Source organism: Pyrgilauda ruficollis, unplaced genomic scaffold (assembly GCF_017590135.1).
Source record: "Pyrgilauda ruficollis isolate IOZ18807 unplaced genomic scaffold, ASM1759013v1 scaffold13, whole genome shotgun sequence".
NCBI lineage: Eukaryota > Metazoa > Chordata > Aves > Passeriformes > Passeridae > Pyrgilauda > Pyrgilauda ruficollis.
Genome location: NW_024511432.1, coordinates 3612746 through 3627969, shown reverse-complemented (window position 1 = coordinate 3627969; position 15224 = coordinate 3612746).

The window sequence follows — 15224 nt, the reverse complement described above, 5'->3', positions numbered from 1 at the left end:
GCTCTACATTAAAAAAAAAAAAAAAGACCATGAATCCATAATGAGATTAAATGGTATTTTCCTACTTGGGAAACAGAGCATGTATTACAGAAAAAAAGACAGAATACATTCTATATTTGACCCTCATGTCAAAGGACACCAACCAAACAGAGTGGATCTGTATAATTAATCCCCACTATCATAAGTAGGTTTAAACAAAAGTAAGAGATTTCATAAACGATTGAAAGCAAAGCTCTACATTTCCTTTTCCTTGTGATAACACCCTTAATTTAAAACAACCTAGATCTCATCAGCCACTCCGTAACAATTATTTGTGGAAAATTATATCTTCATTTTGACCATGCAAGGAACTTATTTTAAAAACAGATTTTATTTTACATGCCAGCACCAACTTCAAGACAATGCACACATACTGTAATTTGTCCTGATAAATGGGATGAAAATAGGGTGGGGGTTCTCCTTGAGTTTTGTAGCTCTGGAGGAACCAAGAATAAGCTTTATATCATTGGAATTTGGACAGAGCTTTAGGGAAGCAATAGACCAGAGCAAGACTGAGGAACCCAAAAGATTGCACTCTCAGCCCCAAAGTATATAATTGCTAAGGCAATTCCTACCCATGGAATAAGGGACAAAATTGCATCTTTTCTAAGTAATTCTGTTTTCTGCCAATGAGACAAATGGCATCTTGCTGTCTGTCTGCCAAGAAGGATCACTTTACTCACTCCCATTTCTCTATTCTGTTTTGTAGATTCTGTCCTCATTGAATGTGCTCATTGCTACACAGGTATAATAATTGTAGAATTATAATTATATATCAAATTAATATTTATGCCTCTATAATTATTAGCTGAGTTCATTTTTAGAAGATCTTAATAATACTCAGCTGCTTCCTTTCTGTCCATCTTCGCTTGTGGATCCCTCTGGTCTCTCCTCCAGGTGTCCCAGGAGAGAAACTTCACAACTTAAACGTACTCTCTGTGCAAAAAATACAGTAAATTCATAGACTACAAACACCTGGCAGTTGACAGCTTAAGTACAGTTCTGGAGACGGAGGATTTTTCACCTCCAAATACAGACTTTTTTCCCTGTCTGCTAAATGCAGCTCTAAAGGCAAAGGCCATGGAAAATAGATTCCAAACTAGCTGGGAAGTCACATCCAGTAGATAAGCACCTTGGAGACTGTAAAGTAGCTCAGATACTTATTTATTTGAAACAGTCCAAGCAGCTTCTCACTAAGGAATTCTTTTAGCTCACTGCAACCCTTGGAACCAAAGTTGTTTATTTTTAATACTAATAACCAACAGCAATCAACAACACAGCTCAGCATCCCAAGTCCAGTATGATCCAAATACAACAATGAAACTGGAGTTTGGGAACATGTCAAATCTCATCCTCAGCTGCTACAAGTCAGAATGGTTCTATTTATTGCAAGAGAGTTGTGTTGATTTTAATCACCTGAGAATCTGACCATGTAACCCCATATTCACCAAAGAAATCTAACATCATATCAGGCAACCAGTTAAGCAGCTCTTTGTTTTTCTCTCTGATAGCCTGTCTCTTCAATTGCTGCAAGCAATTAAGTGGCCACCGCTTGTTTGAACAACCAAACCAAAACAATTACAAATGCATGTTACACTACAACAATTGCATATTAATAAAGGCTTGGGGCCAATTAATCATTACACCATCAATATCTAATTTGCATAAAACTATTCTCTTTAAAGACTCCATGTTTGGGGTGACAGGGTTACCTCATTGATTATGCAAATTCCTCATCAAGCTTTGCAGAAACAGTCAAAAGAAATAAAAAGGCTTGTCTGTTCCAGCCAGCATCCTACTGCTATCAGGCAAGACAAAATTGGGGGGGAAAAGGAGAGGAAGAAGGAGAGAAGCAGCAATGTAGACAAGTTTTAAAAGGCTAGGCTACAGTTCAGGTTTAGGAATATAAAACTGAAAAAAAATTGAATCCAGAGTACACCAACTAAGAAGGCACTGGGGGACTTAATTATTTACAGTCATGTCATCTCACAAACTCCAATTAAACAGCTTAAAACCAGTGTTACACTTTTCCACTTTACCTAGAGCTTCCTTACAGGTACATCCTAAAAGGAGATATATGCCTCTTAACCAAAGTCCTACAGATGAACCCACCAATAACATTATGTATTCCCCTTGAGACTTGGAATATTCATTTGCTCAAAGATTTTCCTGAAAAATGCTGGCTTCTTAAGTTAGCAAATTTTTCCTTGAATCTTAGGAAGGATTTTCACAGTGATATTTTTCCACTTGCACAACTGGGCTGTGAATTAAATGGGCCACAAGCTCAAACCATTCCTGCCTGGCTCTGCAGCAAAAGGCTGTTGTCCTGTCACCCCAAAGTCCTGGCCATGGCACAGCTCAGTGTCACCAGTCAGCTGCTGGGACAAAGCAAAAGGAGCACAGGGCAGCCTGCATCTGCATCCTGGGCAGAAATAACAATGTTTCTTTACTCCACTTTTGGGGTGATGCAAGGAAATTAAGACTGGGGCTTTTTTCCCCAGGCCTGTGCAAAGCAGGAGCACTGTATTTTATCCTTCCAGGAATGTTTTTTCCTTCAGTGACCAGGAACTAATAGTAACTATAAAAGCAGGTCTCCTGAAGGATAATTTAACCCCCTTTTTATGGTAAAAGAAAGGCACAGCATCTTTCCTCAGAGTGAGGAAACAACATGAAGACAAAAATAAAGCCTTCAGAAAGCTGAGATTCTCTATGGCTACAAGCTTTTAGGGCTGCAGTGGGGTGGGCAGCAAGATGGAGAACAGCTAGACCAGGTTTTGCACTATCCAAAGTACACATACCCACAGAAGAGGCCAAATATTTGGAAATTCAAAATAGAGAGAGTAAAAGCAACAAGGCCACCGTGCAGGGAAAGCAGAAGACTTCCCATTGCAAGTATGCAAAAAAAAAATCCAGTGCAGCATATATTATACCTGCAACATGCTTCATGCCCTATTCTCCATGGAGGCCTTTTCAACACCAAAATGGGGGACAAGGTGAAGAGAAGGGAGTTTAAAGTGCAAGCTGCACTCTCTGCTCCAAAAAGCACACTATGCTGATTCAAAAAAAACATTTTCAAAAATGCCTGTGGGTAAATTTGAGCTGCCCACAGCTCCCCAGGGGCAGTCAAACTTGCTGTCGAGCCATTTATGTGGATTTCAGTCAAATTCTAATTTTAGTGTTCATTAAACATGGGTAATTCCCAAGCCAATCCCTGCATCACCTACAACACATAATACCTCTACAATATAGGTCATCCTAGCTTAGAAAACATACACAGACATCAAAGTGCAACCATTTCATTATAAGTATTAACTTTATAAATAATTATGAACTTCTTAATTCCTTACAAGATGCTGTATAATCACATTTTTTTTAAATACTTACAATAGGAAGAGGGTGGGAGGTCATGGTATATAGGAGTGTGTGTATGTGTGTGTATATATATGTATGTATGTATGTATGTATATTTACAAACCACCCACACACAGGTATTAGAGAAAGAAGAGAGGTCTAAATATGAATCTACTTCAGGCAGAAGGGAAGATGTTTCCTTGAGACATCTCGAAGACAAAGCCTGGATTCTGCTACAATACAAAGAAAGCCTCAAACCTGCTGTACTAATGTGAGGTGTTCTCAGCTCCCTCACTGCTCCAAGGAGTTCTCCTGTGCAGAAAGGTCCCAATCAGCCATCGTGCTGCTGGTTTCAGGTACTTTTGAGCCACTGGGGTCTGAGTAGGGACACAGTAGCAAAGCTGTGAGTACCCTGCACCAAAGCTGACAGCTGATGGAAGCTCTCCACAGAGATGTATGAGGTACAGCCACATCCTTCCTTCCCCTTTTCCTTCTCCCTCTCCAGCCCTGGGACACTGAGGGTGCAGGGCAAACCTTTCACTCTGTGTCTACACCAAAATGTGATGTTTCTTTTTTGTGTCACACAGGAAGAATATGTTTTTGCTCATTTTTTGGATGCTGCAACAGGGGTATAGATACATCTGTGCTCTCAGCAGCTCTCTGGAACTTGTGTGACCAGGCTGAGCCTTGTTACTGCAGAGGGAATTGTTTCCTGTCTCCGCAGAAATGAAATAGGAAGGAGATACTTCAGCACTGTACTAGATTATGCCAGAACTCATAAAATAATTAAAATGAGCCAATTATGTCAGACCAAAGAAGTCTAAAACACACGAAGCAGGGAAGATGTTGTAACACTGGACGGAGGGACTCTACTGAAATGAACCCTACAAGAGGATACACTTCCCAAAGCATGCGGATATATACTCCAATATTAAACACTGTTATTTTATCAAAAGCATGGAAATACCTGGTGAACTTCAGAGAACTACAAAGATACTATCTTGGAGCCAGACTAGGGCTGAGCTGGGAAGAGCTGGATCTCAGAGCAATAATGAAATTCAGTCCATTTTTTGACAGCTTGCAAGGGGGCTGACTGGGTCTCGCCAAAGGAGGGCTCTTGGTCACAGGAGCCAGGCTGGCCCTGACACAGCCCAGAGCCACTCTGCACTGGGCAGCTGGTCACACACCACTGACTACTTCAGATGGCCACAAGAAGCCTCCTCCAAAACAACTCTCTATGAGAATCATTGATTATTTCCTCCGAGCAACATCTGCTATTAATCCAATAGCAGCATTTTAAAAATGCGCCCTTGCCCAGCATTAATGTGAGAGAGTGGATTAAATATAGTTTGACTGCTTGCATTTTAACAGCTCCATAGCTAATGTTGTTTATGGGCTGTTTGGTTTCTTTTTATTAATTTATATTGATTTTAAGTGCTCAGAAAAGCAAATCCTGATGGAATGAGCTGGAGCCAGGCACAGCACTGATCAGCAGTAGGCACACATCCCTGCACTGCTGCCAGGGGAACTCATTTGCAGCGAGCACACCCCTGCTCCTCCACTGCCAGGGCCCCTCAATGTGAGCTTGTTTCTCCAGCCAAAGCAGACCTTAGTTTTCCACAAGGTGAGCCAGCAGCATCCTAGAGACCAGGCTGGGGTTATCCTGCTTCTCTTGGTCTCAGTCTAACCTAAAAGTGCTTTTAATGCCGCTTGCAAAACTCAAGGTAGAAACACAGAGGTCTCTGAGAAATAAAAAAACCCAAACCCAATGGCAATTGCAAGAATATGGCAGAAATTGAACAAAAATACTAAAGTCACAAGCAATTCACAAAATCTCTGCACTGAGCTGGCCACAAAGTAATAGCAATTTGCACAGGAACTCCAGAGCTGCACAGTTCATGGCCAACTGCTTTCTATCACCTAGAAACAAACCCAGACCCTCCTTCCATCCTTTCCCTCAACACTTTTGCTCAGCTGGTGACTTATACAATCACACAACCTCGCCATTCCTAAGCAATTCAGGGTAAATGAGGCTAATCACTGCTGCTCAGCACAGCTGACTCTTATCCCTTCTCCAATCTTACTTAGGAAATTGCAGTGGGATTGATTATTTGGGATGGGATTTCAACCCCTCACACTCCTTGCTAGGTCACATGTCGTGGTTTATTTATATCTGCCTCAGTCATCCTAAGGACAAGTGGAAATTTGTCAGGGCATTTGGACAGAGTAAGAGTCGAGGCAAATGTAAAGGGCATTTTTAGATTTCTTCCTGCCCTGGACCTTCACTTGCCCTGGATCTGGTTGCTTTTGTGAAGTTATTGGCTAAACCAACCTTGCCACTTAACAGTAGTACAAAGAATGTAAACAGAAAGTTGTGATTGATACTAAGAGCATTGCTAATTAGCTCAGAAGGACACAATTAGTAAAGAAGGAGCCAGTGGGTAAAATTGAGGGAGAAGGAAATGCAGCTATTTATAAATTCTAAGTATGCATAAATAAAACAGATAACAAATAAGAGTGGAAAGAGGAAGAGAATTGAAAGCTACAGATAAAAATGAGAAACTAAGAACCATGTAAGAGTGATAAAAGAGGTAAAAGGTTTTAAGGGCAGCAGAATTAACAGCAATAAGAATTTATTTTTAGTGTGTTAAAAACATATGGAATCTTAAGAATGAAATGAAAAGATGCCAAAAGGCAGATATGTTCACTAACAGTAACAAGCTTTGTTTAAGGCTGCAAGAGGCACAAACATTGGCAAATTGACAAATATTTACAAAATATCACGTGCAAAGTGAAACAAACATCTAAGTTGGGCAAAGTCAAATGTGCTGAAAAGTCTCTTCCACTCAAGAGGAGGCAGGAAGATTTTAGGCAGCTCTCCTCACACGAGGAATGCCGTGATCTTTTCAGGCTATAAAGCCTGCACAGAAACTCTGCTTCTTTATTAATCTGTGTGGAAGCTCCCACCATCCAAGCCATGCACTAATGGGAATGCCATCACTGCTGCAAGGTGCACTTGAGCCAATGCTAACAGAACACAGGAAAAATAAACACACAGGGAAATCCAGAATATGTTTCTGATCAAGTTGTGTGATTACACAGAGCTTCTTCTGTCTCCTGGTTTCCCAGTTTGTAAAATGAGGAAATAAGCATCCCTCTCTGGCAAGTTTTTTTAAGTTAAGGAACACAGGAGATGCCCTAGGACTGGCACTTTAAGAGTGTCATGCACGATGCTATACAATATCTAAACCACTTTTCTCAGGGAAGAAGGATTTACCCATCACATTAAAGCACCACATGTTTCACAGCACTTCAAGGACAAAAAAAAGAGCAGAAGAAAAAAATCCACCAAATCCATTTAGATTTTCCATAAAAATCAGAAGGGTGTATGCCTGGCAGCTCCTGACAGCCAGTGGGCACTGAGAACCTACAGCCCTTTCAAAAGCTCAGCTTAAATATTTCTCGGGTTTGACCCAATAAATTCTGCAAAGAAATGAGTAAATACCTCACTTCAGCTCCTGTCATCTCAGCTTCCCTCTCTTCCTGGCAGCCCAATAGTGAATTCATTAAATTTCATTAAAATATACATCTGGTTCCTGCTTTTACAAGGCTATGAAAGCTGCAGGTCTTTGCAGACCAAAATCAGCTGTTCTCTGTTTAACAGAGCCCTTCTGGCATATGGACTCTAGATTTGAGTCAAAGATCCCCCTTACTCAGCTGACAGTCAGCAGGTTCCTGGGGTATGAGCACTAGTTCAGTAAAGATTCTGGAAGATTAAGCCTGGCTTGATGATGATGAAGTTTGGAGCCCTGGTACTAGAAAACTACAACTCCCATAACACATCCTGGCAGTCAGGGTAGAAGGAGATTACATGTCAAAGGGACCCAAAACTTAATTTGGTTCTAAAACCACAAACTCAAGAAGTCCAAGTAGAAACAAGATCCTTCATATGCTTTCCCCAATGGAGAATGAATACTTTTGTGATGAAAATGAATTTTCCTCTTAGAAAATTCCATAAATCATGTTTTCTATTAAAAAAATAAATTTCAGAAAAATCTGTGGCAGAAAGTTCCAACAGTAATTGGATCCCTCACAGGATGCTCCATGCCCTTGCCTGGTCTGTATTCACTCTCAAACACACATTACTGGATTGAGTTGCATTGACACTGACAAATATTCCTTTTGGCAGATCCAAAATACATCATTTTGACTTGGGAGAGTCTCTGCTAAGATAGGTTCACAGGCACTTGACGTTTCATCCCAAGGCTACAAGGAAGCAATGTGCTTCTTCCTTTCTTCTTCTGAAACCAAACAGCCAGGGCTCTTATCTTGGATGTGGAAATTGAGAAATAATTCCCACCCTCCACATGAGCATCAACGAAAAACTCTAAGTGACTGCTCACTGCTGGACACTCCCGGGCTATGGTCTGTCAGAATCCCCTTTTTAATACTGATAAAACAATTCTACATAGTAGAAAGAGCAAGCGTGCAGTGCCTAAAACTGCACTGCAGTTTGTAAGGCATGTACAGACCACGCTAGGAAGTGAGGGTGAAATGCGATAACGCTGGAATCTCACTGTCCTTCACTCCTGTAATGCAGAGTTGAGAAGCTTAGGAAATTATTCTTACCCTGAAAATGCAAAGATTACTATCACCCTTTAAAAAAATAAGCACTTAACCTTGTTTGTAAAGCCTAAAAAAATCACCACAACCCCACTGTACAGACAGACACGCTGCCACCACCAGCAAATCCCAAATCCCAGCTTCTCCTTGGAGTTAGATAAAGGTTGTGCCTTTGCCACCCTGATTCAAAAGTTTCTGTACCTCAACAGTGGCTATTTTCCACCTCCTGTGACCTTGAGAAACGCTGTTCCTTCCAGGCATGCCAATAGTTGTAAAACAGGGAGTGCAGTAGGAAATGGATATGGATAGAGTGAAAGCGATTCTGTTGTCCTTTCACACACCCTCCGTGAGATGTTGAATGTGTTTGAATGTGATCCATCAAGACATTGATCCCTTGGGGAAGTGGAGATGTGTAAGGAAACTTCAAGTGCTTTCTAACCAGATCTACCTCCAGCAGAATGTACTGAGCAGTACAGTAAGAAGATACATATATTATCGATAGTCCCATGTCATGGGACAAGTCACAGCAGAGGTGAGGGGAAATCAGATGTGTTCTGGGGCTCTGGAGGTTATGCAGTCACTCAAAACAATTTCTCCTTGAAAAGTCACGAGCAAACTGCTCTGTTGTGGTCTCTTTAGCTACCCTGTGCTAAACTCAGCCGGAAGAAAAGGATAGAACAATACATTTTAATAAAACATTTTACAGGAAACACTGCAAAGAGGGTAGTCTATTTTGAAGCTGCCAAATTCCATAATTAAAACAAAAATGTATGATTAGTTATAAAAATTTTCTGCTTATGTTTAAGACCCAAAGAATTAAATCAAAATCCTTAAAAGCCATCACTAAATGAAGGAAATGCAGGAGCTGGCCCTAGCAGTGAAGTCTGTCACCAACACAGGCTTTATCCAGCTTAAGCCACTTCATTCTTTGATCAGAGAAGAGTGGCTTGTGTGGGTTTATTTTAGAAGGCTGGCAAGTGTCTCAGCAAGGACAGCTGTGTGCTCGGGGCTCATCTCAGGAGTAATCCCACTTCCCCCTTCCCCCTCTTGCCAAAGCCTAGGGCTTGGGGTCACAGAGGTCCTGCCAAGTGCCAGGTCACATTCTGGCCAGCAGGAGTTGTCACAGGTTTTGGGTTTGCTACAAGTCCACTGCAAGAAGCAGCATCCAGGCCAAGGAGAGAGTGCTACAATTTCCTCATTTACTCCAGTCCCATCTCCCAAGACCAAGAGATGCCTCCTTCAGGCTGTGTGGCCTGTCAAACTGGGAAGAAGCTGGAGAAAGCACCTTCCAAAGGCACTGCCTCTGCCTTGTTCTCACCCTAGAACCCAGGTGCACACGGCTCCTGTGAGCCCAGAGCTGCCAGAGGCACTGCTGCCACACTGCCAGCAAAACCAGCTTAAAAGAGGAAGTTCCTCCCTGGACACAAGGTCAGGCTGGAGCCTCAGCAATCCATTCCACTGGCACAGAACACCTCAGAGCATGGCCTGCACTGGATCAGCCCAAACACTGAGTAGTAAGGTGCAGAATCATACTTAATTGTCATTAATTGTATTACAGGACCAAGGAGTGAAGCCTTCTAAACCTTTCTTATCCACAGAGATCTGCTCTGTGGACTGAGAGGAATAAAGAACCCTCACATCTAACCCATAAGAATCAATAGCAAACCCTTTCAGATCCTAATGGTGACAGCTTAGGACATCTCCACCCAGGCAGAAGCGCTTGCAGGATCATGCCTCTGTTTAGCTTTTGTTTTCTAAGGAGGGATTTATTGAACATGAAGCTGAACATCTTACTTAGATGCTTTTCACGTTTACTTTCACAAGGTCTGACTTTTTGCAGTGGTTATTGTTGGTAATACAGGTCTTCAGTGATGGCATTTTGGATTTAAGTCAGATCTAAATTTGATTGGCTAATTTATCAGCTCTGTTTCTAAAGAACCTGGGACAACGGAGCCCCTAACCATAAAAAATGTGACACTGCTCTTTGATTACCAGCTGGGATCTCCAAGCTCTTTTGGCCTACAAAGCGACAGTTTTTCAAAATATACAGCAACTAATATTTCATCTCAGCTGGCAAGGCTCCATAAAATGGTTTGGACCCTACAGTGCACTTAAACCCTTTGATAAACAGACTCTATAGATGGAGCAGATGGTGGTTCAGGAGTTCAAAATGCTCAAGTTTCCAGCTGAACATAAAATAACCTGTAGGCAGAAGCAGAATAACATCTGAACAGGTTGGAACTATGTCTGTGATAGTCTGTTCTACTTGTTAAATGCTGAGGGAGAGCTGGTCTGAAACAGGGATATGGGATTGGTTGGGATCATCTATTTCTATGGGAGAAAACATCCACTCCTCTACAGTCACAGAGCAGCTGCATCATTGAGTAGCCCTTTTTACAAGCCAGCCTGGTTCCATCATGACAGCATTTGGCTGTCATGCTCCCATCACTTCATTTGGAAGGCTGTAGGTAAATCTAATTGCTCCAAGGGACAGACATTTAATCTACCTTTTAAGAGTATTTACAACTACACTGAAGATTTAACCTCTCCTCATTACCTTTCAAAAGGAGATGTCTGCAGGAAGACAGGTCACAGCCATGTGTAAGAAAGCCAAGAGCTGACTGGCTTTTGAGCTGAGATGCAAAGATAGAAAAGAAGCCAAATTCTGCAGGCTGCCAGCGCTGAGTGTGCACGATGTGAGCCACAGCTCCCCACGGAGCCCACAGATCCAAAGCTTCCATGAGGACAAAGTTCAAATGCATTTCACATTGGGGAGAGGTCTGCAAGATTCACCTCAACCACACTCCTCCAGTGTTTTCCTTTTCCAGGATATAAATGATCCCTTGGAAAACATGACTAGCTGGGCAAAACGGGAGGTGCTGAGCTAGCCATGCCTCTGTGCGAGCCAAATTCCCCTCCTGGGATTCTGCTGCCCCAGAACAAGCTTCTCCTGCAGGAAACTGCCAAGTGTAGCTCCAGGAGCTGCCAATTTCCAACCAGAAGAGCTGAAAACCTTGCACAGGTCTGGACAATTTGATCCTAAAATCCCTCACTCTTTTGAGTTGTCTCTGTTAAGTCGATGGATCTGCTTACCTGGGTGCATATCAGTTACAGGAAGAAAGAACACCAATGCTGAATGTAACTTAGTGACAGCGGTTGCAAAGGGGAAGGAAAACAAAGAACTTCTCATATGCCAAATATTAAACCTTCCATTTGCATGCTTTTCTTCCTTACAGAGCTGGATTTTGACTAGCAGTGACAGCAGTTATAGTGCCCAACAGAAAAGCAGGCGTTCTGGCACCACATCACCCTAATATAAAAAATATTAACTCAGGCTTAGTAACTGTACAATTTCCTGGTGTTCTTTTAAAAATTGGGAGAAATAAAAAGATCTGTGTCAAACATGCACATCTAATGAGTCCCATGACCTAATCTGGAAAAGACTCATCAGGATACTGAAAAAAGCCAGACCTCAGGCACTACACAGAGATCTGCTCCTCATTGTTGAATTCCAAGGCATACAGTAAGGTACCCCAAAATAATTACCAAACCATTTGTTACTTTTGAAAACAGAAGCTGTCCAGGATATTCTGGTGTCTCTCATACATCTGATATCCTCAATTAATTCAGTGAAACCCAGAACATCAGCATCCAAGTACCAGATCCTCTCTCTGCTACAGCTCAGGCCATCAGCCTGAGGAATACAGGAGTGAACCTTTGAAAAATTAAAAAAACAAACCTCTTTTTTCTGGTAGTCCTTCTTTCTCTCCTTGAATTAGCTAATATGAAAGTAAGCTTTTTGTTTTCCCTATTAAAAAAAAAAAAAGAAAAAGGCAGGAAAAATGAATATTTCCAGAAATTAAATGGCAAGTTGTGTTATTTTTAGGGGGTTAGATGACAGGAGGCATCACATTTGAAAGTACTCACTTGATCAAAGAGCCCTAAAAGGATTCAGCAGTACTGAGAACTATATATCAAATAGGATTATGACAGAATTAAGGGACTGAGCCATTTATAACTTAGGGCAGTCTCCCTCTTTGAAGCCTGCCTTGGTAATTGATCCATTTTTCTATAAACCAGAACCATAGCATTGCATTAAAAAATCTGTATCTATTCCAGAACTATTAACTTTCCACAAGATAATCAGGGGAAAAGGTAACATTTGTATGTGACACTAAAATTTTCACTTGAAAAAGGAAATAGTCATGACATCTAAACAGAGAGAACATTTTTCTATCAGCATTACCGTGTCCAACAAATTCTCTTCTGCAGCATGTCAAAGCACCAGTTGTGCATTAAGGAAACATAAATCACAAAAGAAGTGGAAATTATTGTTTTGTGTTAGACAAATTGAAAAGGATATGAATGCATCAGTGGCACTTATTTTACTTCTTGGGATGCACAAATAGTGCTGAGAGGAAATCTAAGGCACACACAAATCAGTTCAGATGCTCTTACTCTTGCCTTTGTTTGTGGGAACACTCAACTCAGGAGAAATCCTGGCCCTGGTGAGGTCAAGAGCAAAACTCCCAAAAACACCAAAAGCTAAAAATGGACTACAAGAAGCAGCAATTCCTTGTTTGGCATTAAGGTATCCCTATATTCATTAATTTATTAGATGCATTAGCCTAACTGAAGAGGAGGAAAAATTCCAGCTACAGTCTCCAAAACCCACCACATTTATTTAAAGCTCTTTGTTCAGTCAAGCCAGGGTTTTATGGACTTAGTGCTGCCCTGTGTCTGTATCATCCCACAGCAGGCAGGCCCCACCTTTTCAGATGATGCAGATATAAATAGGACCAACATGTTGGCATGTCTGAAATTCAGAGAATATTTTCACCACTTAATATAACTGCTGGAAAAAAAGTTAATGGGCTGACTTGTGCAGGCACTTTGCCTCACTGTCTGGTGGCTCTGACCTCCCATCATGGCCTGTGACAGGAACCTCATAAACCAAAATTCAGAGTGAGTAACAAAAATCTGCTCCTTTCCCTCTGCATGTGGCTTCATCTTAAGGAGCACCACTGCAACTAAATCCATGAGACTGCCCAGATGCATGTCTGCTTACATGAACATATAAACAGGGGAGATAGGACTACACAGCTCTTCTACTGATTAATTCATTCACAGTCACCTAAATTTCCACTTTTATCAACACACACCTTGGTATGATTTAGCTCATTTAATAGGGAGTGTCTCATAGCTCTGTCATCCAAAGAGAGCAGAGGCTGTGTTGGAGCAGGAGATTCTCCCCTGCTATTAATAGAAGGTGCACCTGGCAAAATCTTAGCTGCTTCTACACATGTATTGCATTTGGGCACACAACAAATGGAAAAACCTTTACTGTAAGTGTCCTTGTGAGGTGGCAAGGATGTACATAGACTAATTCATAGGTGAATGGCAACTGCAGATCATCTACAGCTTTAAATCCCACCTTTTCCACATTTAACTGTTGTATATATACTATTTACTGAGTCAAACTGCTCACCTGCAGTTTTTTAAATCAAAAATTTAAAAGAGTTTTCTCTGCTGATTTAAGCAGGCGTAGAAACAAGATGTTAGGGGCTGCCCAGCATGCAGCCAGATTGAGATGGGGAACTTCACAGCAGGCAAAAATTTGCCTCATTCTCCAGGTTTTCTTCCATAATTAAAATATTCTGCCTTTGAGGTGAGGAAAAAAATACACATACACATTTTAAATCTATTTAAATATGAGGAATTCTGTGGCTTCTCTGATGGATTACATACTCCCATTTAGAAAAACAAACAGGAAATTTTGAATCTGAATAATCCTTCTTTCTAATGTTGGAAAAAATAGCTTTTGCTCAAAAACCATAAAAAATTGTAAGCATTCTTAATCTATGTCCACTTATTATTCACTTAGGTTCCCAGTCAAATTCATCCTGAAAGTCAGCAAAACCCACTCAACTTCATATTCTTACACTTCAAACTAATGTTTCCCTCCTGCCTACTGCAGAGGTAAACAAACACCATTTGACCTTGTACTGATTTCTCTGATGAATTTCCCATTTAAGCCCCACTCTGAGGGGTTTAGGGGGATATACGAGATCCATGGCATTCGTGCAGGCCCTTTACACAGGGTTGGATTTCTCCCTTACCACACACTACCACGCAAAATTATGAAAACCATCCTTTCCTAACCATTCACTTCAGCCCCAATTACCATAGACCCCATCACAGCCAGCTGAGTTATCCCAGCAGATCCAATCTCCACCATGATCAACCCAAACTCTGCATTACACGTTGTCTATGTTCCTCCCATTTAAAAATATTTACATAGGCTTGGATTTCAGCAATATTTACAGTTACAAAACAGCAATTTCTGTCAGGACAGTTCATCCCAAATCATGAACTGCTGCTCAAAATGTCACTGAAATTGCATGGCCACGGTTAGTTTGTTAATTCTGTGTTCTGCTTGTTTCTCTTAAAATCAAATGAAACTTGACTTGCTTATTTATTTATTTTTGCTAGAAGCCTTTCATAAGAACACTGCTTTTACGGGAAAGAAACAAGAACTGGTTTAGCTTTTTATTAACTTCTTACCTCATAGCTTTAGATAACAAACCCACCATGTGAGCTGAAGTCCACAAACCCTACACCTGAAAAACTGTGTGGGACAGTTGACAACTCATTCCCACACTGGAGCACATCCAGGGATGCAGGGACACTGCACATGGACATGGTGGCAAGCCTTTCACTCCATTTCTCCAGTGAAAGAAGGGATTTAGGGGGAAATGCCAGCCCCAGAAAACAATAAATGAGAGGTCTGCCTTCAGCTTCAGTGCACTCAGTGCTAAGTCTCCTGAGTGAGATTAGCCCACATTTAATGGGCCAGCATTAAGTTTCGAGCACTGGTGTTCAACAGGAGCAGTGTAAAACTGTGAGCTTTCCAGAGAGAGCTGATTCCATGGCAAAACTGATGCAAACTGCAGGGAAATGTTGTTATTACACTACACACAATTACACTATCACCCAGAGACTCCAATTAACAGTATAGTCTCATTGTACAGTCCTGGCTTCAAAGGGAGTTTGATTTAAATAGACAAGGCAGGTAACTGAAGCCTTAGGATATACACTGTACAACTGAGAAATGAGGCAAAAGTAATTAAGTGACTTGACCAGGATCATACAGGAAATCTTTGGCTGAGCCAGACCCTGATTCCCATTATGCTCAGCCCTTGCCTGCAGCC